The sequence below is a fragment of the Mustela putorius genome, unplaced genomic scaffold (genome assembly GCF_011764305.1).
Source record: "Mustela putorius furo isolate JIRA1106 unplaced genomic scaffold, ASM1176430v1.1 tig00000874_pilon_pilon_pilon, whole genome shotgun sequence".
Taxonomy (NCBI): Eukaryota; Metazoa; Chordata; class Mammalia; order Carnivora; family Mustelidae; genus Mustela; species Mustela putorius.
In genome coordinates, this window is record NW_025421505.1 from 6525682 (window position 1) to 6550380 (window position 24699).

The window sequence follows — 24699 nt, forward strand, 5'->3', positions numbered from 1 at the left end:
CGCCTTTTGGGCGCCAAACTTGAGCACCAGTTCTGACCAGAGTAATAGGTTGGATCAAACAGCTACTATAGGGCAAATTGTAATTCAATTGGCCACCTGCACGTGGCCTAACATGACTCTACAGCGTTACAATCTCATTGCTGCCTATGTGTGGCCAGGCTTTTGCTCTATAAAAATTAGTCTGTGAGGCTGGGAGGGGTCGCTCTCTTCTGAAGCAGCCCTGGCCGGTCAATCTTATTTCTAATGCTTCTAATGCTTGGCATAGAATAAAGCTTTGCATAACTTAACTTTGTTTCAGTCTCATTCCCTTGGCCAATCAGTCTGACTTCTAATGCTTGGCATAGAATAAAGTTTTAAATAACTGTCACCTTGTCTCAGTCTCATTCCTTTGATAACCGACCCTAACAGTGACCAGTTGGCCAGCTGGGCCATGCCGCTCAGCCAATCAGCACCGTCCGGCAGTTGGTTCCCTGGAGACGGAATCAGTTAAACCGACAGAGCCTCCCTCAGACTCCTCCGTGGGTCAGGATTGTTCGTTGGTCTAGGCTCAGCCAGGAGGGCAGTTACTGGAATGTTCGGGGTCAGGGGCGGCGACCCATAGTCAGTAGGGTCAGGCCACGCAGGCACACAGTGTATACAGCCGGCCCTGGGCCTGGAGAAGTGCTTAAACCTTGCTGCTTGCGGTGAGTGGAGGAGGTGAGGATGGGGAAGTCTCCATGTGGCTGTGAGAGGGGACAGCGTGCAGGGCTGGGCAGGAGGAGAGCCCTCTGGGCTCAAGCCCACTTCCAGGGGCCAGACTCCCTCCTGTGGCCTCAGGACAGGCCTCGCTGAGAATACTCTGTGCACAGACTGGGACCTGGGAGGGGGCGGGAGCAGGAGCTCGGACACAGGCATTAGGGCAGGTCCCAGGATCTGACTTGTGGGGGGGGGAGAACAGCACCCACCATGCTTTGTGTGGCAGACAATGGTGCGAACCCTGATTTTACCTCTACCAAATTCATTCCCATGGGTCCAGGGGAGGGTGGCCTGGGAGCTGTGGCCTGGATGGGGAGGGCCCCCCGTGCTGAGCTCAAGTGCAGCCTGCAGTACCCCACTGTGCTGTCGGCCAGAATGTGCCCTTGGAGGGTGGGCTGAGAGGCCACGGTACCCCAGGCCACGTGCTTGTTCTGACACGACGACAGCTACCTGGGCAGCTGACAAGACCCCTCTTGGAGCCTCTGGCTCTCTCTGCGTTGATGTAAGGAGTAGGCCCTCCATCGGGGCGTCATGAATTTGAGGGCCATGCCCTGCTGAGTCACTGAGCCCCCTCTTCCTGGAGGGACTGTCCCGGCGGGGGGATGGACCCCATCTCCCCGCTGATCCTTCAGGGGCCCCAGGGCTGGCATGGTGCCCAGCAGGATGCTGCCTCTTCTCTGACAGCCCACGTCACAGGCCCGTCCAAGTGTCCAGTGAGGCCACAGGGCTCCGACAGCTTCCCCAGAGCTTCCTCCCCGAACTCCTCCGGCTTCAGCCAGAGCCTGTTCCCTTTGGCCTTGGAGCTACCAGAGGAGGATGTGGGCTCAGAAAACATGCTCACGTTGATGGGTTCTTCCAGCTGCCAAAAAACCAACCCAGTGGGGACTGTGGGTGGGGAAAGGCCTCCCTCCAGCTCTGGGAACTCCCGTGATCACACAGGCCCAACATGGAAGCTCTGGGCTGAGCATGGGATCTGGGGGTGCACTGAGGCTCGTGTGGGTGGGAGGGTGATGAATAGGAGGACAGAGGGAGAGGTCTCCGTTCTGGGTGTTTCTATCAGGCCCTCGCCCCAGCTGCCAGGTTTATCCGAAGTAAAGACATGACCCAGACGAGCTCTCTCCGCTCCTGAAGTGGCTTCAAGAGTCCACACAGAAGGGAAGGGTTGGGGAGAGTCCACTCGGGGCCAGATTGCTGGGTTCCAACAGCAGCTCCTGCATGGAGGCACCCCGTGGCCCTGAGCATTTTCTGTGCTTCTCTGTGCTTCCACGTTGTCCTTGGCAAAGCAGGCGCGGTGGGAACATTTCTGTGTGGGAAGAAGTCATGAGCCTGTAGTTCCTGTCCTGGGCTCCGAGAAGGGACAGGTGCCCAGGAAGCCCCCCACACAGGACAGCAGTGGGTCGGAAGGGGTTCAGAGCACAGAGGGTCCCGCGGGCAGGGCAGACCCCTGCTGGTCACTGGTGACCTGGCCACAGAGAATTGAGGCTCTGTCCCGTGGGCAGGGAAATCCCTTTGAAATGTCTTTGGGCAGAGTTGGGGGGGAGGGGGAGGTGGGCAACAGCACAACCAGGATGGTCGGAGGCCCTGTGTGCCGCAGGGCATGGTAGGTCCAGTGCCAGGGCCATAAACTTAGGAGGCTGAGCTGAAGAATCATCTGGGCCCTCAGCTCAGGGGGTGTGTTTGCTAAGCTCGCCCCTCCCCCCACCACACAAGTGTACGAGCACACGGATAACAGACCCACTGAGACGTGCCCACATTCAGACACAGCCCTGCTCTCCTCCCCGCAGCCCAAGAGCAGACTGAGGCCACCGGAGAGGCTGACAGGCTGACAGGCTCCCTGGGCACCAGGACAGGGGACCCACCCCCTCCCCCGACACCCCTGTGCTCTGCATGGACAAGGACAGACAGACAGCTCCTCGAGGGCCCATGGCCACAAGAGTCAGCCACACCAGCCCCTGCAGCTGGGGCAGAGAGGCTCAGAGGAGGTGAAGGGACTGAAGGACCCGCTCACCAGGCTCTGCCCACTCCCAGGGCCCCTGGGGTCCCCAGCACCTTCCTCCAGGACCTCCTGCGCTGCCCACTCCTCTGAAGGTCTTCAGTGACAGGTAAGGCCTGAAGCACGACCCAGGGCTGCTGCACAGGGCAGATGGGCACCCACTTGGGCTCTAGGGGCTGCTTCTCCTGCATCCAGTACCGGGTCTCCCCCCACCTCCCTGGCTTTGCCCTAGGATGCCCAGCTCCCCACCCCCACTCAGCCCACCTGAGCTCTGGCCCTGCAGTTTCAACAGGCTTAAGCTCACGGGCTTTCCTGTCCCCTAGGGAACCAGACTCATGGCAATTTCCATTAACCCGCTGATGGCGATTGATACGCTTGCCAAAACGGACTCGAGGCACACTGGGAGGGAACTGCACACACCCTGGGCAGCAGGTTGTCCTCAGAGCTGAGCCTGTGCTTCTCGCTGACTCTGCCCAGCGGGTGCTTGACTGTGCTGTGGGCAACGAGTGGTCAGACTCGCAGAGGGACTGTCAGGGGTAGAAATCCCAGAGGCCGGACCCAGCGAACACTGCCCGAGTCCCTGACCCTGCGCAGTCTGCCTGGGGAGAAGAGGAAACACAGAGCTGGCCCTGAGATCTGCTCCCCACTCCCTACCCCCGCGCCCCTCGCCCCTCGCCCCCACCCTGTCCATCTTGGCCTCCCATTTGGAACAGGAAGTGGGGAGCACAGAGCAACATCCAAGACCCCACAGAGGGGCAGCAGGAAGGATAGAAACGCTCAGGCCTTTCACTGTGTCCTTTTGCTAATCCACAGGTGCGGATCCGGTTTGGATGCTGATGGAGAGGAAGGAGGCGGCCCCACGGGTGGCTCCCGCCCCCCACAAGATGCCCCGCCCCTCTCCTGTGGGCTCAGCTTCAGTTTTCCAGGCTAAGGGAGGCCTCAAGGGCACAGATGCCTCCTCCCTGTCCCACGGGGACAGAACAGGACTTGACGGCCCCTGGAGAGATCCTGTGCCTTCTGGCTTCCCCTGGAAACGTGTGCCTGGCAGGCCTCCCTCGTGCTGTGCTCCTGGTCTCAGCCCTCCCTTCTGCCAGGAAAGGGCCTGGGCTGGAGGGAGAAGCCTGGAACCTGCCCGCGGTCCCTGCTGGGCCAGCTGGGGCCACTTCCTAAACTCCCGGGGCCTCGGCCTTCTCCTCCTCCTCCCGCGGGAGACCCTGGGACAGCCTGTGAGCAGGGCGGACAGCTGGGAGGGGGGCGTCCAAGGGACCAGGGCTGAACAGGTGATGCTCCTCAGATGCCCGGGTTCAAGGCCTGTGGCGCCACCTGCTGGCCGTGTGCTGTGGGCACCAGTAAGAACCTCTTTGTGCCTTTGCTGTCCTGCCAAGGTGGTGGTAATGAGGGAACCGCCTCCGCTGGCGTCTGCGCAGAGACCCAGGGCGCATGTGGGCTTCTGGGCGAGGGTCTGCCCTCATTCCGGTTCGCTGCGGGGAGAGCCTCAGAGCTGCATGAGCTTTCCGAGCTCGGCCATCCTTGTCCACCTCAGGCCTTAGTCCGGAGGCTGGTGGGAGCTAAAGGTCAGAGCGTCCTTCAGCAGCCTCCCGGGGAGCCAGGAGTCCTTCCCTCTGCACTCTCCAAGGCAGGGTCCTATTGGCCTGGCCAGTGAGTCCATTTCCCAAGAAGGACTCAGCAGGTGAGGTGACTGGTGTTCTCTTTGGTTTTGTTTCTCATGACTGAAAACAGGAGTATGTGATTGTTTTTCATGCACCCTCAAGTTGTAATCAAGTTTTAATCACCCGGAGAGGAAGTGAAAGTCCAACTTCAATGCTAAGTCCATCTCTCCCATGAAAAGGGAAGAAGGTCATTGCAGGTGGAACATGATTGAGGGACCATGGCCTTCACGGTGTCACTGCGTGGCCCAGGCCCTGAATTTGGGTTGAGGACCTCTCTCTGGAAGGGTTTCATGACCAGATCATCCTGGACATGGCAGCACAGGCGTTGGGCTTCAACGTATATCTCTTGCTGGGCCATGACTTTCTTCTCATTTATTCTCTCTTCCATTCTGTTGTCTTTTGGGGCTCATTTGCTGGTTGTTCACAGAATCTTACAGAGTAACTCTCTTCCAGTGAATCCCATCCCCAGAGAGCTCATGTTGGCCTCCTCAAGTTCTTTCTGGAATCTGCTTCCTTGGAGGAGCTCTGCTGGTGTTTTCAAAGGTTCCTTGTTGGCTTGTCTTTATTATTTTTTTCAGAAGCTGATAATCTTTTAACCCCTTTTTGCTTTTTTGTGGTGACTTTTTTTGAGCTTTTACTAAATCCGTCGTTGATCCCTTGATTGGTTTATGGAGTGTACCAGAAGAAAAATATGGTCATTATGGGCTCCCCCCGAGACTTCAGAACAACCTGACCTAAGCCTATAAGCCTGGGTGGGGTAGCCAGCACCAACCCAATCTTGCCCTCTCCATCTATAGCTTTAGATATTGAGGGTTCGTCTAAGATTATGGGGATACTTCAGTGTTTTGGCTCCAATGGATCAAACAAGTCAGAACTGGCCTAGGTACTTCCTTTAGAAGACTCGTTCTCTCATGTCCTTCCTATTTCTCCAGGAGTAATGGACTTGTTTATTTCACTCTCTGTTGTTTCAATTCCTTTCTTGTGTCTTGATGATTAGGGAGTGTCACTAAGTAGTTGTCATCCAAGGTCCAAGAATTGGCCACTGTGATATGACCCTCCCCTCAAGAAAGTTTGTACCTGATTTGTTGGTCTTTACTTGAGGCAATGACTGGCCACCTTCCTCACCCCCATGGCATCTTATCTTCCTGAAGGAGCCATCCCGCCACACTGGTTCTTTCCCAGTGCCCCAGTGGTCCCAGATGGACTCGTCAGTAAGAGTTGAGTTTGTAGGGTGTTAGGAAGGAATGTGTCAGAAGTGCAGGGGCTAAAGAGCCTCTATGTGCCCAGACTCCTCTACACCTTGTCCCCAGGGGTCAAGTGATTACCCGGCCAACAGCTAGCTCCTATTCTAACTGAATCTCAGTGGGACATTTGCATTCACCCATTCCCTCCCTCTGTGACTCATCCACGGACATCTCCCGGGATCCACTTGCTCTCTGAGTCCCATCGCTGCTGAGGGAACCATCCTGACAACATTCTGTGTCTTCCTCCAGCTTGGTGTGTCTCCCACTCTATCCTACCTGTCCACTGTTCCCTATAGAGTCAGAAAATGTCCCATGCTCTAGAGGTTAAAAAAAAAAAAACAAAAAACTGAGCTCAGAAAAAGTGGTCTTCACAAGTTCACATGGAGTTGACAGTGAGGTAAGACCTCAACTCCAGGGCTTGGTAATACTGGGCAGCCTCCGTGGGATTCCTGATGTCCGAGAGTCCTGATGAGAGAGGACAGGTAGGGATCCCAAGGTCCCAAGGGCTCCAAGTGTTGTCCAAGCCTGCCACCTCCAAAGCCCCACCCAGTGCACCTGGCCTGGGGTATCCTTGGTGAAAATAAGTAAATTTTACCTGTTGCCTCTTCCATTGCTGCCATGTCTCCTCTCATCCTATTCCTTGATAAATATCCAAATGTTATCAACATAATTGGGAAATGGAGCCTGGAGGTGAAGGGCCAGACCCTGGAAATGGCAGCATTGCAGTCTGGAGGCATGGAGGCTCAGAAGCTCCGAGTTCAGGGCCTTCTAACCTTGGGAACAGTAGTAGTAGTGCCCAGGGGAACAGGGAATTAGGGACCAAGTTTATACTGGGCAACAAGATTATAGGCATAGTTTGAACGATGTTTACTTGGTCCCAGCACAAAGAGCTGGGACTGCTTGGATTGAAGCCTGGGTGCTAGAAGGTTGTCCGAGAACAGGGCAGACATGTGGACCAACGTGGGCTCTCCCAGGCCCTGGAAGCCCAAACACTGCAGCAGGTACAGTGCGAAGGGGACTCTGGCATGGGGGAGGGGCAAGGAAGGGTGATTTGTATACATTTTCAGAATCCAATGATGAATTCCCATTTTAAGAGGCAGATAGCTCTTCAAGGTGCACAACGAATGTCTTCCTCTCCCTACCATCTGATCTCAGAATGAAGTGTTGTCATTTGAACCTCTTCTATTTTTTAGAGATGACTGCTTCCTTAACTTTATAAACTGCTTTATTAATGTGATTGAAAATATTTGGTCATGCTTTTCATTTACCTGTGGCACCATTTTTGGGGGGAAGCTTTTCCTGGCCTTTTTCTCATCTTTGATTCAATTTGTGCTCCTCTTTTTTAGAGAACACATATGTGAATGAGTTGAATTTACTTGTACTCAATTTTTGTAAAATTTTCGTGTGGGCTGTGTCCCAAACTCCAATACACTTTTATTATGTCTCAAGGTTTTGTGTGTGGTTGTTTTCATTCATCCAAAGGAGAATGAAAAACATAGTATCTATGTGAGGTCTTGTAATATGTATAGTAGGCTACAGTGAATACTAATAAACTATGTGTCCACTCTCAGCTTAAGAAATAAACCACCATTATCTGATGGCCTCTGTGCATCCCCAAACATTGTGTCTCCCTCTCTCACACCCAAGGTAACCACTGTCCTGAATTTTGTTTTATGAGTCACTTGCATTTCTTTATAATTTTACATTTTTGGTATATTCACAGAAGTCATTAAGTGCATGACCTAGAACATTGTATATAAATGATTTTTGTTTGGATGTCTGCCTGAGGTCGTTATTGGTCAACAATACCACAAGACAAATCACCCCAAAGCTCAGTGGGATGTCCCAATAAACATTTATTTCACTGCTGTGTGCCTAGTGGGGGCAGTGGAACTCAGCTGGGCTTGGGCGCTGGGTCTAGGCTGCTTCCAGATCTAGTCCACATGTTTCCAAACTGTATGACCTTCTGGTTCCCTGAGGCAGGCTTTTTGGGCTGCAAAAGACAGGAGCACCAAGGGAACAAGACCAAGCATGCAAGCTCATTTGAGCTTTTAGTTTGTGTCACCTCCACTAATCACATTGGCCAAAGCCAGACCTATGGCTTAGCCCAAAGTCAAGTGTCAAAATTATATTGTGGAGTTGTTCCCTGGTAGAACATGCAGCTGTAGTGTGTTTTTATTGATGTGTCATACTTTATTATAAAGACAATTTTTCTTGTTCTCATAATAAACATTTGAGTGATTTCCAGATATCACTAATGAAGAGAGAACTATTGTGGACAATCTTGCAAATATGTCCTACAGCCGACATGTGAGAAGGGCTACGGATTATGTAACTAGTTAGCATAGTTATCCAAAATTTTGAGATAGAGTGAAAAGAAGTTGTAACATTTTATTAAGTCCATTTAAATGTCACCTGATTCCCCTGGAATGAAACTGTTGATGGCTCTTGGAGTTGATTGGAGCTAATGTTTTCTAAATCCCTAATGTTAAAGGTTAACTCGAAGAAAACTGGTTAGGTGTGTCGATTCTAAAATTAGTCAGGAAAGGAGGTAGCATCAAAAGTTAGAGTAGTTTCACGGTGTGGGGTAACAGTCAGTTTATATCTAACTTAGCAATTTATATCTCGGCATTTTCCCCACAGGTTATATAAAAATACTCATGTCCTCTCTGAATTAGTTTTGCATTATGCTGCATTCTTTATTAATGAGTTGAGGAAAATCTTGGCATATTCTTGCCATTTATATGAGGATTGTTTTTAGCAATTTGAGAAGGACATGTTTATCTAGGAGGAGAATTGCTGGTTCACAGGAGAGATCATATTTAATTTCAGTAAGATCAAACCATTTTCCAAGGTGACTGGATCCAGACCCCAAATCCCACCTCCCCACTACCAGTTCAAGAATAACCCACCTTGCACCGTGGCAGCTATAGGTCTGGTTCTAAGAATAAGCTGTCCCTTTTGCATTCATCAAACCACTTCCTGTGAATGTGGCTTGCCTCTGCAGCCTCACTGGCCTCCTCTCCCTTCTCTGTTGGGTGATAATCGAGGGAAGCTCCCACTGGACCTGTGTCCCCCATTTCCCATCTGGCAAGGAAGGGGTTTGGTTTTGCAACTCAAGGGCACGTTTCACGAGCCTCTGCATTCTGCATCCTTGAACATCATCTCAGTCTCGACGGGACTCGGTCCTTCTTCCACTTAGTCTGTGGTTTGTTTGGGATTCAGTTCCGTGGACTATGTGAAAATAGATGGGTAAACGGGTCAGAGCCTAGGGCTGCTATCTTCAGGAATAAAGGCACAGTCATACCTATGGGCTGGCCGTTGTTGGGGGGCAGTGGGTGGGATGGAAGAGGCTTTGGGTTCACTCCTGTCCTTTCTGCCTTGAATCCCCAAACCCACTTATCTCATGCCGTGCCCTCTCTCTGTTCCTGTGACCTGTTCTCTTCCTTAGATTCTTAGTTCATGACTATCCCATCTTGTCTCATCCCATTCTTTCGCATTCTATTCTATTCTATCCAACACATGTCAGCAGGGCATCATCTGCACTCCAGAGGTGAGCGAACTTCAAGTCCTGCCCTTGCTCAGCAACTTCCCAGTCCCCAGAGGTGGTGCAGCCCTTCCTCCCCACTCTGGGTCTCCAGTGCACCCCCATATCCAGCCTTCCTTCCAGCTGGGCTCAAACCCCATGCAAGTCTCATTTGCCTGTAAAGTATAAGCCACCCCTACAGTTCTTGCTGGTGGCAAAGAAGACTTGACGCCAGGAATTAAAAAGGATCATCACTCCCAGTCTCCCATCGGCTCACCTAGCCTTCTGTCCAGAGTCCCCTCTCACTCACATGGCCATACCCGGGTCTCTGAGCACTGAATAGGCTCTGACCCACAGGCCTGAGCCGAAAATGGAACTGACATTTTGGGAGGAAGGAGCTAAAGAGAATCCTTCAGAAGTAATTCTCATCCTTTCCTGGTTGAAAATGTAGGACATTCCCACTTGGATTTTGATCATTCAGCCAACATCCATCCGTCCGTCCGTCCGTCCGTCCATCCATCCATCCATCCATTCTTCTCTTAGAGCTGGTATCGTGTTCCAGTTTGCACAGTAATATTAAGCTTACCCAGACATTTTTAGGAAGAAAATTACTTTTTAAAACATCAAGAATCTGAAGTGGAGGCTTCTTCCATCTTGGCTACTTAATAGTGATATAAAAGATCAGATTAATGCTATGACCATAGACTAGGATTCTTGCCTCTGCACAGACGACTCTCAGCTTTCTATCTCCAGCCCTGATTAATCTTCTGGGCCTAGATTTATGCAGTCACCTGCCTACTTGAAATCTCTACTTGGTTGTCTAATGAGCATCACACGCTTTCCAAATCATCCGTTGTCAATGGGACCCTCAGAACCACCTACGCATCATGGGATTATAGGGACACAAAATTGTAACATGCTTACAAAAGGGCTAAGCATGTAATAAATGTATCAGTTTGGATTCCAATCAGGAAACAAACCACATTGATTGAAATAAGGAATTCCAATATAAATAATAGTTAAACTATGATAAAATGATAAGATGTAAAGAGAACTCTGTAGGGAGGGGTTCTTAGAGGGGACTCAAAGACACGCCCACGCCGCTGATCAGTCTGGCCACCACCAGAGCCAACAAGAGACGCTCTTTACTCTTGCAATACTGCTCCCATCTGATCCTTTTTTGTGTGTTCTAAAGAATTTCATACTTCATCAATAAAGTAAAACCAGTCAACCATTGCAACTTTCCAAAAGGCTGAGATCAGAGTTTTAACAGAACGAATATCCCCAAGAAAATCGGCAATCTCATTTAACCTACTATGAGCTGTAAAACTGGGTTAAATGTCAAATTGCGGCCACGAAATTGTTGCAACAAGTTACTAGTGCAGTGATCGTGCACAGATCTAAGTGCTCACGGAACAGAAGAGGTCGCCAGCGCCCCATGAGAGGAGCAGGAAAGATGTCTGTGTCCCAGCTCAAAAAGAAAAAGGCTTTCTGAGGAGGCAGTCAATGGGGAAAGAGGGACGGACAGGGTTGCGATTTCCTGAAATAAGGCCTTTTAAGTGTGATTTGATGGTTCATTCATTAGTTCTATGTGAATGTGTACCTTTGAATTTTAAAAAAAAGCTGCTTTCCTATTATTAATGTCGTGCCCCTGGGGCTCAGGCCCCACCTGCCTGCCCCAGCTTCTAGGACGATCCCACCAGCGGGAAAGCCTCCTAGTGCTTCCTAGAAGTAGGACTTCCTAGAACACTGGTGGGTGCTCCCTCTGCTGGCCCTAGCTTTGCACACTGAGGGCAGAGGAACCTCTGGGCTCCCTCAGCCACGCTTCCTTCTGCGGTCCCCCATCTCTACATTTGAGACCCTGCTACTGGGTCGTAATTGACTGCCTGGCTGCTGGGCTCCACGTCCACCACCAAGGCCAACTCCCCTCCAATGACTCGCTACCTGCTGAGACTCTGGGCCTTTCCCTGATTTTGTTTCAAAGACTCCCCATGGGGCTCCATCTGAACTACAGTTTAGGGCATTCCCACCCAGGGTGGGCGAGACTCACGCTGAGATTCCCCTAGCTGTTCCTAGTTCTTTTCACACAGGTATGGCCCCTGTTATCTTTGAAAGTTATTTCACCAGCAAAAATGGGTTTGTTCAGGGGTAGCAGAGAATTGCGATTCAGGACATGTAAGCTGCGGCAAAACCACAGGCAAGTTCAACAAAGGAGAGAAAAATTATTTTACAGAAAAGGAGGAAGTTGAGAGGGGGTGCTCTGAATAAAAGTCCTTTGGAGAAAAGCAGTTCAGGGTGATGACGGTTTCTCGCTGGCTGAGTTGCAGGGGCTTCTTACAGAACATTCTGTGTGCATCTTTTCCCATTGGGTCCTGTAGTTGATGGTTCTTTCTTGATGATCATTCTGTTGGGGTTTGTAATTGACCACTCTTTTTTTTTTTTTTTAAAGATTTTATTTGACACAGAGAGAGATCACAAGTAGGCAGAGAGAGGAAAGCAGGCTCCCCACTGAGCGGAAAACCCAACTCGGAGCTCGATCCCAGGACCCTGAGATCATGACCTGAGCTGAAGGCAGAGGCTTAACCCACTGAGCCACCCAGGCGCTCCTTATTATTACCAAAGACTTTATTTATTTGACAGAGAGAGATCACAAATAGGCAGAGAGGCAGGCAGAGAGGAGGAAGCAGGCTCCCCACTGAGCAGAGAGCCCAATGTGGGGCTAGATCCCAGGACCCTGGGATTATGACCTGAGCCAAAGGCAGAGGCTTAGCCCATTGAGCCACCCAGGCGCCCCGTAATTGACCATTCTTCCTGTGGTTGACTTTCAGCGGTATGGCTCCTGCTTTGGCCTCTAGAATGGCAGGTTTGCGGCCTGCTTCTGCCTGGAGAACTTAATGTCCATCAGTGGTGCCCACCCCGGGGGAATCTACAAGAAGGGCTCTGCACAGGTGCAATCAGATGCCTTCTGTCCCCTTCCTGTACTTCTGCGGTCATTCACTAATGAAACATACATGCACTGACCTGTCTTCTGTGTGTGGCTTTCTATGTGCCAGATACTGAAGATGAAAAAGGTAAGAGCTTCTTTAGGAGCTCATGGTTCCCTCGGTGAGCAGCCATTCCCTTCTCAACCTCTTCTCCTTGCTCAGTGCATTGACTCCAAATCACGGCGCTCAAAACATCCCACTTCTCCTTGCTCAGTGCATTGACTCCAAATCACGGCGCTCAAAACATCCCACTTCCGAAAACATCGTGGTTGCTGCCTCTGCCCCTTCTGACCCAGCCCCCTTTCTCTGCCTCCTCTGAGTCTCGAGTTCTTCCCACCCACCCAACTCCTACAGCCCTGAGACAGTGGATGAAAATTGCATTTCTGAATCCTTCATTTGCTTGTGCATGGTAGGAAAACCTCATGAGTCAAAGCGGTGAACATATTTGTCAAACTTCTCGATGAAGGATTAAGAGAGTCTAAAACAGCCTCTGCCCCTTCAAAGCACAGTCCCCTACCAGGAGGAGGGAAAAAGACCTTTTGACTACGAAGTTTCCATATGCACCCTTCAAAACATATTAGAACTTACATAAAACAATGCAACATCTCTATTTCCACCAGACAAAAGACAGCCTTCTTTTTGTGTCTGAAGATATTCTCAATTAGTCTTAGTGGAGTGACCCCCAAACTCCATGCCCGAAGGGGCCAAGTCCTCCATCAGCCTTCTGCCTTTTATTGCCAGTAGTTCCATTAACCTTTACAACTGAGCATGGAAGCAGCAGGAGATACCCCAGACAACCCCCCCGGGCTTCTGCCACAGCTCTCCTTGCCCCCACTGGGTAGCAGCGACCATATTGTCCTTGGAATCAGGATCAATTCCACTGGACAGCAAAGTAGTCCTTTATGGTCTGTTGGTTCAAGGGAATAAGGAAGTTCTTCAAGGTAGAAGTCTCCTTTTTAATAGAATAATTTCTGTGTCCCTTGATATGAATCCCTTGGGGACTAAGCCCCTAAACGATCAGAGCTCTAAGTGGCTGGGACAAGATGCAAAAATTCTGCAAGTGGGTTGATAAGTGTAATTGTCAAAGGAGCCACACCCAGTTCTACTCACTCACACCCATTCACTGCCCCACGGATCCTGGCTATGGGAAGACAATACCACACAATGGTCTCTGCTTCAAAGCATATGCCAGGAGCAGGTAAAACAGAGCCTGTCCTTCTAGGTTTCTCTCCCTACTGATACTGCAATAAGACCTCAGTCGTTCCACCTTTCAGTTAGGCAGCCCCCTTCCAGGCGATGGAGTGTGGCAGGATCCCATTGCTGAGCATCCTTTGTTGTGAAATGAACTCCTTGATCAGATGCCAACAGCGACTGATTGCCGTAAGGGTAGAGAAGGCATCCTGTGAGTATGCCGATGGTGTTGCTGGCGGGAGTAGCAAGCAAGGCAGGCAAACCCACTGTCCTTTGGGGTCATTCTGTAGTGCTGCAGGGGGCCCCTTGTGTGGTACAGCTCACTGTGCAAACCTAGCTGCAAACCAGATTCAAGTGCTTTCCTCAGCCAGGAGGTCTTAAGGAACACGTCATGAGGCCAGAGGCATGGACTGAGGGAGAGGGTCAACGCAACAGGGGTTTGTATCAAAGAAGTGCAACCACCAGTTCTTTCAGTCTGCTCGTATCTTTCCAACTTCCTCAAACTTAATCTCTTCTATACCCTTCCCATCTGAGAACAAATGCTTCTGTATATGCCCATCCTTCTGGGTGAGTGTGTTCATGCTGGGGAGCTCAGGCCACGGGGTTCTGTATCACAGTTGCAAGCCAGAAACTGAATTATCTGCAGAAAAGGACATAGATGTCCTTAAAGATCTTAGAAATGAAGCTTTCATGCTCCTTGTCAGGCTTGTGAGAAGCTCCAGACATCAATGATATTTACCCCCAAAACATATTGCAAATATCTTATTGGGTCCACTGGAGCCGAAAGAACCAAGGATAGAACGGAGTGTTCTAGAGCCTGAATATCCTGCACAGCCTTCCCATTCTCTAGTCCTTATGGAAATGGGCAGCCTTATCAGTGTCTCTACAATGGGTCCAAAAAAGTCCATGCAAATGTGCAATGGGTTGCTTCAGAATCCCAAAAGGCTCACTAAGAGTTAGGTCTCTCCATTCATGGCAGATGGTGCAAGGTGCAGAAACTTGTCTTTTGCTTTGGAAGACCTCTCTGCATGCTACAGACTCCTGAACCCCCAGAAACTTCTCTCGGGTGAGAAACCCCCGAGTTCGCATGGCCTGTGTGTCTTCATTGTGTCCTACCAAAGGCATCTGAAGTACTTGCTACTTCCTGGTCACCAGATCCCATCAGCATAATGTCAATATAGTGGATCATTGTTGTGCTTCATGAAATGTCAACGAAATTGAGAACTTTGTAGGTGGGTCGAGGCAGAGAACTGAATAGACCCAGCCTTGTGGCAACACTGTTAGCAGTGCGGGGTAAAATCAAACTTGCTAGCGGATCTGGCAAGTTGATGTGAAGAAAAAGGGATTAGCCTGGTCCATAACTACCTATCAAGTCCCAGAGGCCACGTGCATTTGCTCCAATAAAGTTCTTCTCTCGGAGCCCAGGATCAGAGACTCCCTACCTGGCAGAGTTCATGAGAACCAGTCTCTCCCCAGAATTCATCCACTTCCTATACAGGCCAAACTGGGGAGTTCAGGTCTTGGATGGTGGCATTAGTCTATACATTTCCCTGAGTGATGCTGTTTGGTGTTGGGTTTTCAGTCTTGCTTCTGGGCAGAGAGGGGATATTGTGGGGCCTTTCATTTGTCAAGCATACACAAAAAACATCAAGGCATGAGTGACTGGGCCCGTAAAGATGCAAAAGCCACTTTTAAGATTTGGCTGGTTTATCATGTATGTGGACATTGAAAGGAGGACGAGCCCGAACTGCCAGCTCCATGTGGTCCCCGGACACACATCCAAGACACAGAAATAAAAGGAGCCAGAGGGCTGCGACCCAGGCTGCGGAGCACCCAACACCGAGGAGCTGATTATGAACTGCCTCTAGGCATTTCACCATTCCATGACTCTTGAGGGGGGCGGGGCGGAAAGCCTCAGCCCTTGTGGGATGCCAAGAGGCAACGGTGGCCTTCAAGGGACATAGGGAAGCGAGTAGAGAGTGGCCCAGAGCAGCCCCTCACAGATGTTCCGTCCTCCTGTGTTTCCAGGGAGATTGCAAGGTGTTCTTCCAAGGCTCAGATGGACCTGTGATTCAAGCCTTTGCCTGCAAGGTCTGTGTGAATACATACAAGGTCGACAGGTGCCAATGTAGAGCCATTTCTCTACATGTTCACATCCTTGGCCTTTCATATATCTGGCTAAGAATTCTTAGTAGCCAAAGCCATCCCATCTCATGCTGTAAGTAATTGCACTAATAGGGGCTTAGAACCAATCTGTTGTTGGTCTTGGGCAACATTGGACAAGAGCGTCCATGCTGTGACTCCCATCAGTGTGTTAAGCCTATCTAGAAGATGGTTCACAGCCCGATCCTCCATCTGGGCTAAGCCCGTTAACTAGGATTTTAACCCAGATGCAGTCCAAGGCGTTGGCAAGTACACACCCCCCGCACCAGCGGACAGGAGGTCCAGGGCTCTGCAATGTGTCCATTATTACTTATGCTGTAGCATTTAGAACAATCAGTAGTCAGTGAGATGTGTACCAAAAAAAAGTATAACAATAATATCCATGTCCATAAGGTTAATCTACCTCTGTTGTTTCAGGTGGAGGCTGCTTCATCCTGGAGTCAGTGGCTATGGAAGGGTTCTGATAAGTCTGTGTTGGCCAGCAGCTGAGGGTCACGGTGGCAGTGCTGGGTTACATTGGCCAAATGCCCTGTAGACCATGCTCAACGAGAGATTGTGCCACGCCCCTCCACCCCTGACATCACAGGGTCTAACGGGTTCTTTCCCCACAACCTGGCATTGGCCTTCTCCTTCCACAGCCAGGTGATGAGTGTGACCAGTCTCTGTAGCTGTCACTCCGTCACGTTTGCAAGCCTTCTCGTGTCTTCCTCACACCATACACTCAGACTGGCCCTTATGTGGCTCAATGGATTTTTTTTCCTTTTATACTTTGCACTATTTTAGAAAATCTCCATCACCACCTAACGTGTGGGTCACAGCAGGACCACCTTCAGTGTCCTCACCTCATACTCCTGGTCATTATCACATGCATCACTGCCTAAATGCAGCAAGGCCAGCCAGCCAGCAAGAGAAACCCCCACCCTTGCCTCTTCTCTGCTACTCTTGAAATTCCACGAACCCTGTTTCCAAAATGTATGCACGGGTGGTAGGGCAAGAAGGGTTAATTATGGGGTTTGGGCATCTTAACAGCCAAGCTGGGCCTTCTGGGTCTCCTAACCTGGCCAAGAGTCTATTTTAATCGGAGGTACCACTTCTGGGAATTCCTTCATTTAGAACCAAAGTGCCTGGATTTAGCATATGCTCCCCTGGGAGCAGAACCTCTGCTGTTCATTCTCTTGATCAGTTTCCGTTTCCAGAGGGCCTAGCTCATCCTTCAATGGCACCTGCTACCTGCTGGCACAGGTCGCATCGGCTGGTGGACCCCAGCAATGGCCATCCTCCAAGGCTCCCTTCTCCTTGGCATCCCCATGGGTCACAAACAGGGGTCTTGGAGTCTTGTGTGCTCTGCTGCTATGTTTGTCCCCGTAAAAGAGGACACATCTTGATCCATTTGTCCCGCCACGTGGCAATTGCCCACAGGTCAGCGAAAATGCAACCAGGCGCAATTTGGGGGATGTTTCTGGGGCAAGCATCACCGCCTGCATCTCCCTGCATTGAGCAGAGGGTCCTTTTCCGTGCAGTTTTGAGTTTTCTTCAGGGTGGAGCCTGTCAGCCTGTAACTTAGCTGACCCATTGGTGAGCCAGGGTTAGATGTCCTCAGGAACCTTGGTGTGCTGAAGCCCCTGAGAAGCCCAGCGTGCTGGTACAGACCCTGCATCTGAGAAGCCGTATTTGGCGGGTGAATGGATGATTTGCATATGCAGTGAGACGCCATGAATGCCGGTTTCCTTTCCAGAACGTACCATCTCCTCTAGTAATGGAGGCTGGTTGGGCAACAGCCACTCTGTCTCCTTTCTGACTCACCCCTGGATAGGTAACTTGCCGTTACCTTTGTAGCCTTTTAGGTCCTCCCAGAGCCTAATAACAAGCAATGATTTTCTCTCCAATGGAGTACATGGGTTGACAGTGTTGGGCACAGGCACTGAAAAGTGGCCTTCTCGGGTTGTTAGAAACAGGATTCTCCTACAAATAGGTGGTATTTAAAGTTTTATTTAATTCCTTACCGAAAGCAGCAGAATGACAAAACTAATTTAATGAGAAGATGACAAACTAGGATTTATGCAATCAGAGGAAAAATTGCTGAACATAATACAAAACTTTATTGTGCCAAGGGACAACATAGCGGCAAATTTCAGGGTTTATCATCTTTACCAAATACAAAAATCACAACTTACCGGTTTTCTACAAGTGCACCTCTACCTGTACTGAGTTGTAAAAGTTCATCTATCGGTTCAGCGTCTGACCCTTGATCTTGGCTGAGGTCATGATCTCAGCGTTGTGAGACTGAGCCCTGCATCCAGGCCTGAGATTCTCTCCCTCTTCCGCTGTCCCTCGCCGCCCTTGCTCCTGTGCTCTCTCCTTGCCTCAAAAAAGAACCTCATCTATAAAGCTTCATTTTGAAACTAACCATTAATAAGTTACATTCCTGAGTTAGATGAGCTTCAGGAAGCTTGATGAAAATGCTCTTACAATTCTATTTGAAGGTTGTATGATCATCTTTTTGCTCAATTTCCAAGTTTGGGGTTATTTTGCTCTACAGTGATTTAATCTTGAGCAATTCTCCAGACCCTTGCCCTGGAGACAGATACAAGCGTTTTTCCAAGCAGAGTCATATTAGCAAAGCTCAAGTGTCCACAGAATCATAGAAACATGAAATAGTCCTTACAGCAGAGTACTACCCAGCAGTTATAATGGAGAAGTAGAACTACATAGTTCCGAGATGGAATCATATTGTGCGTTCTGGTAGACTGAGTGACAAACACAGTTGTGGCTTCCTGCTGTGATAGGACTGATCAACTCTCCTCCCCAGGCCTCATGGTGGGCAAAGAATTCATCACCTCTGGATTTCAAGCTGAGCCATAGGACTCACGTCGGCCCCTGAGATGTTGTGGAGTATGACACGAGTGAAGGCTAAAATCATGCTTACCTGCTTGGGTTTTGCTTTCTTGGGCACCTGCCTTTGGCCATGTGAAGAGAATGCCTAGGACAGACAAGCGCCCCAGATGCCTAGGACAGACAAGTGCTCCAGGAGAAGGAGATCTACATGGAGCAGGCCTAGATCCGAAACACAAACCAGCTGAGCCTACCCCAGTCAAACCCAACGAACCCCTAGATGCATGTCTGAGAAATAGCATGTCATTGCATGCTACTGAATTTTGCAATTGTTACATACTATTGGACAGTCATGGACTCAGAAAGACATGTAGTGTGAAAAAATAAGTGGGATGCCTGAGTGTCTCAGTCAGTTAAGCATTTGCCTTTGGCTCAAGTCATGATCCCAGGGTCCTGGGATCTTGTCCTACATAGGGCTCCTTGCTCAGTGAGTAGTGTACTTCTCCCTCTGCCGGCCTCTCCCGCTGCTTGTATGTGCTCTCTCTCTAATTTAAAAAAAAAATATATATATATATATATATATATATATTATATATAAAGAAAAGCAAGTGATCAATGAAAATCCAGGATAGTGCTTACCCTAAGGGTGACGGAGGAGATAGGATTATTGAGAAGTACACGAAAGACTTCAAAATGTAAGGTAGTATTGCATTTCTGAAGCTGACAGATGGGTGTATTGGTATTCATTGAGACCCTCTATACAGTACATATACACTTTATATAACCTCTCATAATCTTTCATTTTATTTAAATTGGGGGAACAATAACTACATGCAGAAACTTAAATAAGATAAAGTCTTAAGAGAGTGGGGCATAACCTTGGACCATCCCTAACACGAATTCCTAAAAAGAAAGGAGGAAAACATGTTATTAAAAAGAAGCTCAAGATTTAATCAACATTACAAATAAAGGAACAGAAAAACCAAATAAATGTGAAAGAAAACTCACAAGAAAAGTGAATGCGCAAAGCACGTTAAAAAAAATGTGAGCAAACGTTCCAATCAAATGAAAGACTTGATGAGTCAATTCTGTCAATGACAACAGTAGGGTACAAGAGCCTTGGAGAGTGCAGAGGGAAGGACTCCTGGCTCCCCGGGAGGCTGCTGAAGGACGCTCCAACCTTTAGCTCCCCCCAGCCTCCGGACTGAGGCCTGAGGTGGACAAGGATGGCCGAGCTCGGAAAGCTCATGCAGCTCTGAGGCTCTCCCCGCAGCGAACCGGAATGAGGGCTGACCCTCGCCCAGAAGCCCACATGCGCCCTGGGTCTCTGCGCAGACGCCAGCGGAGGCGGTTCCCTCATTACCACCACCTTGGCAGGACAGCAAAGGCACAAAGAGGTTCTTACTGGTGCCCACAGCACACGGCCAGCAGGTGGCGCCACAGGCCTTGAACCCGGGCATCTGAGGAGCATCACCTGTTCAGCCCTGGTCCCTTGGACGCCCCCCTCCCAGCTGTCCGCCCTGCTCACAGGCTGTCCCAGGGTCTCCCGCGGGAGGAGGAGGAGAAGGCCGAGGCCCCGGGAGTTTAGGAAGTGGCCCCAGCTGGCCCAGCAGGGACCGCGGGCAGGTTCCAGGCTTCTCCCTCCAGCCCAGGCCCTTTCCTGGCAGAAGGGAGGGCTGAGACCAGGAGCACAGCACGAGGGAGGCCTGCCAGGCACACGTTTCCAGGGGAAGCCAGAAGGCACAGGATCTCTCCAGGGGCCGTCAAGTCCTGTCCTGTCCCCGTGGGACAGGGAGGAGGCATCTGTGCCCTTGAGGCCTCCCTTAGCCTGGAAAACTGAAGCTGAGCCCACAGGAGAGGGGCGGGGCATCTTGTGGGGGGCGGGAGCCACCCGTGGGGCCGCCTCCTTCCTCTCCATCAGCATCCAAACCGGATCCGCACCTGTGGATTAGCAAAAGGACACAGTGAAAGGCCTGAGCGTTTCTATCCTTCCTGCTGCCCCTCTGTGGGGTCTTGGGTGTTGCTCTGTGCTCCCCACTTCCTGTTCCAAATGGGAGGCCAAGATGGACAGGGTGGGGGCGAGGGGCGCGGGGGTAGGGAGTGGGGAGCAGATCTCAGGGCCAGCTCTGTGTTTCCTCTTCTCCCCAGGCAGACTGGGCAGGGTCAGGGACTCGGGCAGTGTTCGCTGGGTCCGGCCTCTGGGATTTCTACCCCTGTCAGTCCCTCTGCGAGTCTGACCACTCGTTGCCCACAGCACAGTCAAGCACCCGCTGGGCAGAGTCAGCGAGAAGCACAGGCTCAGCTCTGAGGACTCCCTGCTGTCCGGGGTGTGTGCAGTTCCCTCCCAGTGTGCCTCGAGTCCGTTTTGGCAAGCGTATCAATCACCATCAGCGGGTTAATGGAAATTGCCATAGATCTGGTTCCCTAGGGGACAGGAAAGCTCCTGGCAGGGCCAGAGCTCAGGTGGGCTGAGTGGGGGTGGGGGGCTGGGCATTCTAGGGCAAAGCCAGGGAGGTGGGGGGGGGAGACCCGGTACTGGATGCAGGAGAAGCGGCCCCTAGAGCCCAAGTGGGTGCCCATCTGCCCTGTGCAGCAGCCCCGGGTCGTGCTTCAGCCTTACCTGTCACTGAAGACCTTCAGAGGAGCGGGCAGCGCAGGAGGCCCTGGAGGAAGGTGCTGGGGACCCAAGGGGCCCTGGGAGTGGGCGGAGCCTGGTGAGCGGGTCCTTCAGTCCCTTCACCTCCTCTGAGCCTCTCTGCCCCAGCTGCAGGGGCCGGTGTGGCTGACTCTTGTGGCCATGGGCCCTCGAGGAGCTGTCTGTCTGTCCTTGTCCATGCAGAGCACAGGGGTGTCGGGGGAGGGGGGTGGGTCCCCTGTCCTGGTGCCCAGGGAGCCTGTCAGCCTGTCAGCCTCTCCGGTGGCCTCAGTCAGCAATTGGGCTGCGGGGAGGAGAGCAGGGCTGTGTCTGAATGTGGGCACGTCTCAGTGGGTCTGTTATCCGTGTGCTCGTACACTTGTGTGGTGGGGGGAGGGGCGAACTTAGCAAACACACCCCCTGAGCTGAGGGCCCAGATGATTCTTCAGCTCAGCCTCCTAAGTTTATGGCCCTGGCGCTGGACCCACCATGCCCCGCGGCACACAGGGCCTCCGGCCATCCTGGTTGTGCTGTTGCCCCCCTTCCCCCCAACTCTGCCCAAAGACATCTCAAAGGGATCTCCCTGCCCACGGGACAGAGCTTCAATTCTCTGTGGCCTGGAGGACTCCCAGGTCACCAGTGACCAGCAGGTGTGTGCCCTGCCCGCGGGACCCTCTGTGCTCTGAACCCCTTCCGACCCACCGCTGTCCTGTGTGGGGGGCTTCCTGGGCACCTGTCCCTTCTCGGAGCCCAGGACAGGAACTACAGGCTCATGACTTCTTCCCACACAGGGATGCTCTCACTGCGCCCGCTTTACTGAGGAAAGCACAGAGAAGCACAGAAAATGTGCTGTTCTCACCCTCGGGGCCACAGGGTGCCTCCATGCGGGAGCTGCTGTTGGAACCCAGCAATCTGGCCCCGAGTGGACTCTCCCCAACCCTTCCCTTCTGTGTGGACTCTTGAAGCCACTTCAGGAGCGGAGAGAGCTCGTCTGGGTCATGTCTTTACTTCGGATAAACCTGGCAGCTGGGGCGAGGGCCTGATAGAAGCACCCAGAACGGAGACTTCTCCCTCTGTCCTCCTATTCATCACCCTCCCACCCACACGAGCCTCAGTGCACCCCCATTTCCCATGCTCCGCCCAGAGCTTCCATGTTGGGCCTGTGTGATCACGGGAGTTCCCAGAGCTGGAGGGAGGCCTTTCCCCACCCACAGTCCCCACTGGGTTGGTTTTCTGGCAGCTGGAAGAACCCATCAACGTGAGCATGTTTTCTGAGCCCACATCTTCCTCTGGTAGCTCCAAGGCCAAAGGGAACAGGCTCTGGCTGAAGCCGGAGGAGAAAGGGGAAGCAGCTCTGGGGAAGCTGTCGGAGACCTGTGGCCTCACTGGATACCTGCATGGGCCTGTGACAAGGGCTGTCATGGAAGAGGCAGTGTCCTCCTGGGTACCACATTAGCCCTGGGATCCCTGACGGACCAGCGGGGAGATGGGGGCCATCCCCCCGGGACAGCCCTCCAGGAAGAGGGGGCTCAGTGGCTCAGCAGGGCACGGTCCTCATGTTCATGACCCCCCCGATGGAGGACCTGCTCCTCGAATCAACACAGAGGGAGCCAGAGGCCCTGAGAGGGGCCTTGTCAGCCGCCCAGGTGGCTGTTGTCATGTCAGAACGGGGCACGTGGCCCGAGGGTACCGAGGCCCCTCAGCCCACCCTCTTGCAGTACAGTGGGGTACCGCAGGCTGCACTTGAGCTCAGCACTGGGGGTCCCTCTCCATCCAGGCCACAGCTCCCAGGCTGCCCTCCCATGGACCCACGGGAATGAATTTGGTAGAAGTAAAATCAGGGTTCGCCCCATCCTTTCCCACACCAAGCATGGTGGGTGCTGTCCTCACCCCCACAAGTCAGATCCTGGGGCCTGCCCTAATCCCTGTGTCCGAGCCACCCCCCCTCAGGTCCCAGTCTGTGCATATTGCACTCTCAGTGAGGCCTGACTTCAGGTCACGGGTGGGAGTCTGGCCCCTGGAAGTGGGCCTAAGCCGGGAGAGCTCTCCTCCTGCCCAGCCCTGCGGCATGCTGTCCCCTCTCATGGCCAGATAGCGACTCCCCCATCCTCACCTCCTCCTCTGCCCACCACAAGCAGCAGGTGTCAGGGCTTCCCCAGGCCCAGGGCGGCTCTACACACTGTGTCCCTACGTGGCCTGACCTTGCTGACTGTGGGTGCCCCCCACCGACCCCGAACATTCCAGTAACTGCCCTCCCAGCTGAGCCTAGACCAACGAACAATCCTGACCCACGGAGGAGTCTGAGGGAGTCTCTGTCGGTTTAACTGATTCCATCTCCGGGGAACCAACTGCCGGACAGTGCTGATTGGCTGAGCGGCATGGCCCAGCTGGCCAACTGGTCACCAGCTCCTGCTGGATGACAGTGGGACAGGAGAGAGGTGAGGCTGGTCAGGAATACCTGGGGGCTGGATGACAGTGGGACAGGAGAGAGGTGAGGCTGGTCAGGAATACCTGGGGGCTGACTTTCTGGAGCCAGGGCCCCGTCTGGCTCTCCTCTGTGGGACCCTGCAGTGATCAGGGCCACTTCAAGAAGGTCTTGTTGTGAGGTTTATGAATGTGTGTCCCTGAAAATATGCTCACCTTGCGTTGGGATAGACCATCTTAGACCTAAAAGATATTAGGGGGCTACCTCTCCCAGAGAGGCTCAGGAAGGTTAGGAAGGTATCAGCATAACATTTGTCAAGTTCCATTTCCCTGTTCCCAGAAGCCCAAGGTGGCATAGGGTACCTCAGGGGATACCAAGGCTTGGGCCAGAGGTGACAAAAAGTTGTCCACCCCTCCCCCAAATTCATGTGTTATAGCCCCAGCTCCCAGTTGATAGTTTTTGGAGCTGGAGCCTTTGGGAGTTCATTTTAGGTGAAGTGTGAAGTGGAAGGTCTCTTGACAGGATTCGTTCCCTTAGAAGAAGAAGCAACAGAGATCTCCTCTCTCCCTCTGTGTCCCTCACGTAAGGACAGTGAAGAGTCCGCCTTCTGTGAGCCAGGAAGAGATCCCTCACCAGAAACAAACCCTCTTGGACCTTGATCTGGGACTTTCCAGCCCCAGAACTGTGAGACATAAATTTCTATTATTTAAGCCATTCAGTGCATGGTATTTTCTTAGAGCAGCCTGTGTATTATACAAATGAGGGATGTGAATTTTTCCCCACGAATGCCCTGTGGCATTTGGCTCTAGTTGAGCTACCAATTAGTTTTAATCGGGTATTGTGATTTCAGTGATGGATCCAAATAGGTTTTAAGTGTTTCAAATACTCTGGGAGCATCTACTAATAAAAGCTCTCCTGCAAAGGAGAGGCCTCTGTGTTAGGTATTTAATAAGACCCTCCTGATCTTCACAATCACCCTAGGAAGTGGTGTACCCATTTAACAGATGAGGAAACTGAGCTTCTGAGAGGCAACATGATTTGCCCAAGATGATCCAGTTAGGGATGACTAGAACCAAGATGAGTTTCAAGACTGTTGGCTTCAAAGACAATTCTGCTACAATTCTGACTCCCTTTTGCATCGAAACTAGAGGCCAATTGCCAATAACTGACTGATTCAAGCAAATGAATCCTGAAGGAGAGGCAAAGGTATTCCTTACCAAACACACTCTGCTTCAGCCTTCTCCCAAGCTCCCCTTCCCCATCACCACCCCCAACACTTGGGATGAATAGAACCCACCTCT

General features: G+C 51.6%; 2 long non-coding RNA genes across 2 annotated transcripts; one reads left to right on the top strand and one right to left on the bottom strand.

The window, feature by feature from the left end:
• The first annotated feature begins 459 nt into the window (after window positions 1-459).
• LOC123393565 lies at window positions 460-7090 on the top strand. The gene is made up of 3 exons (XR_006608392.1): window positions 460-683; window positions 2520-2837; window positions 3542-7090. It is a non-coding gene; the product is annotated as an uncharacterized LOC123393565 (long non-coding RNA).
• A 12037-nt stretch (window positions 7091-19127) lies between these two features.
• LOC123393571 lies at window positions 19128-23272 on the bottom strand. The gene is made up of 3 exons (XR_006608404.1): window positions 23087-23272; window positions 20959-21277; window positions 19128-20279 (listed from the first exon to the last, which is right to left on the bottom strand). It is a non-coding gene; the product is annotated as an uncharacterized LOC123393571 (long non-coding RNA).
• Window positions 23273-24699: the final 1427 nt, after the last annotated feature.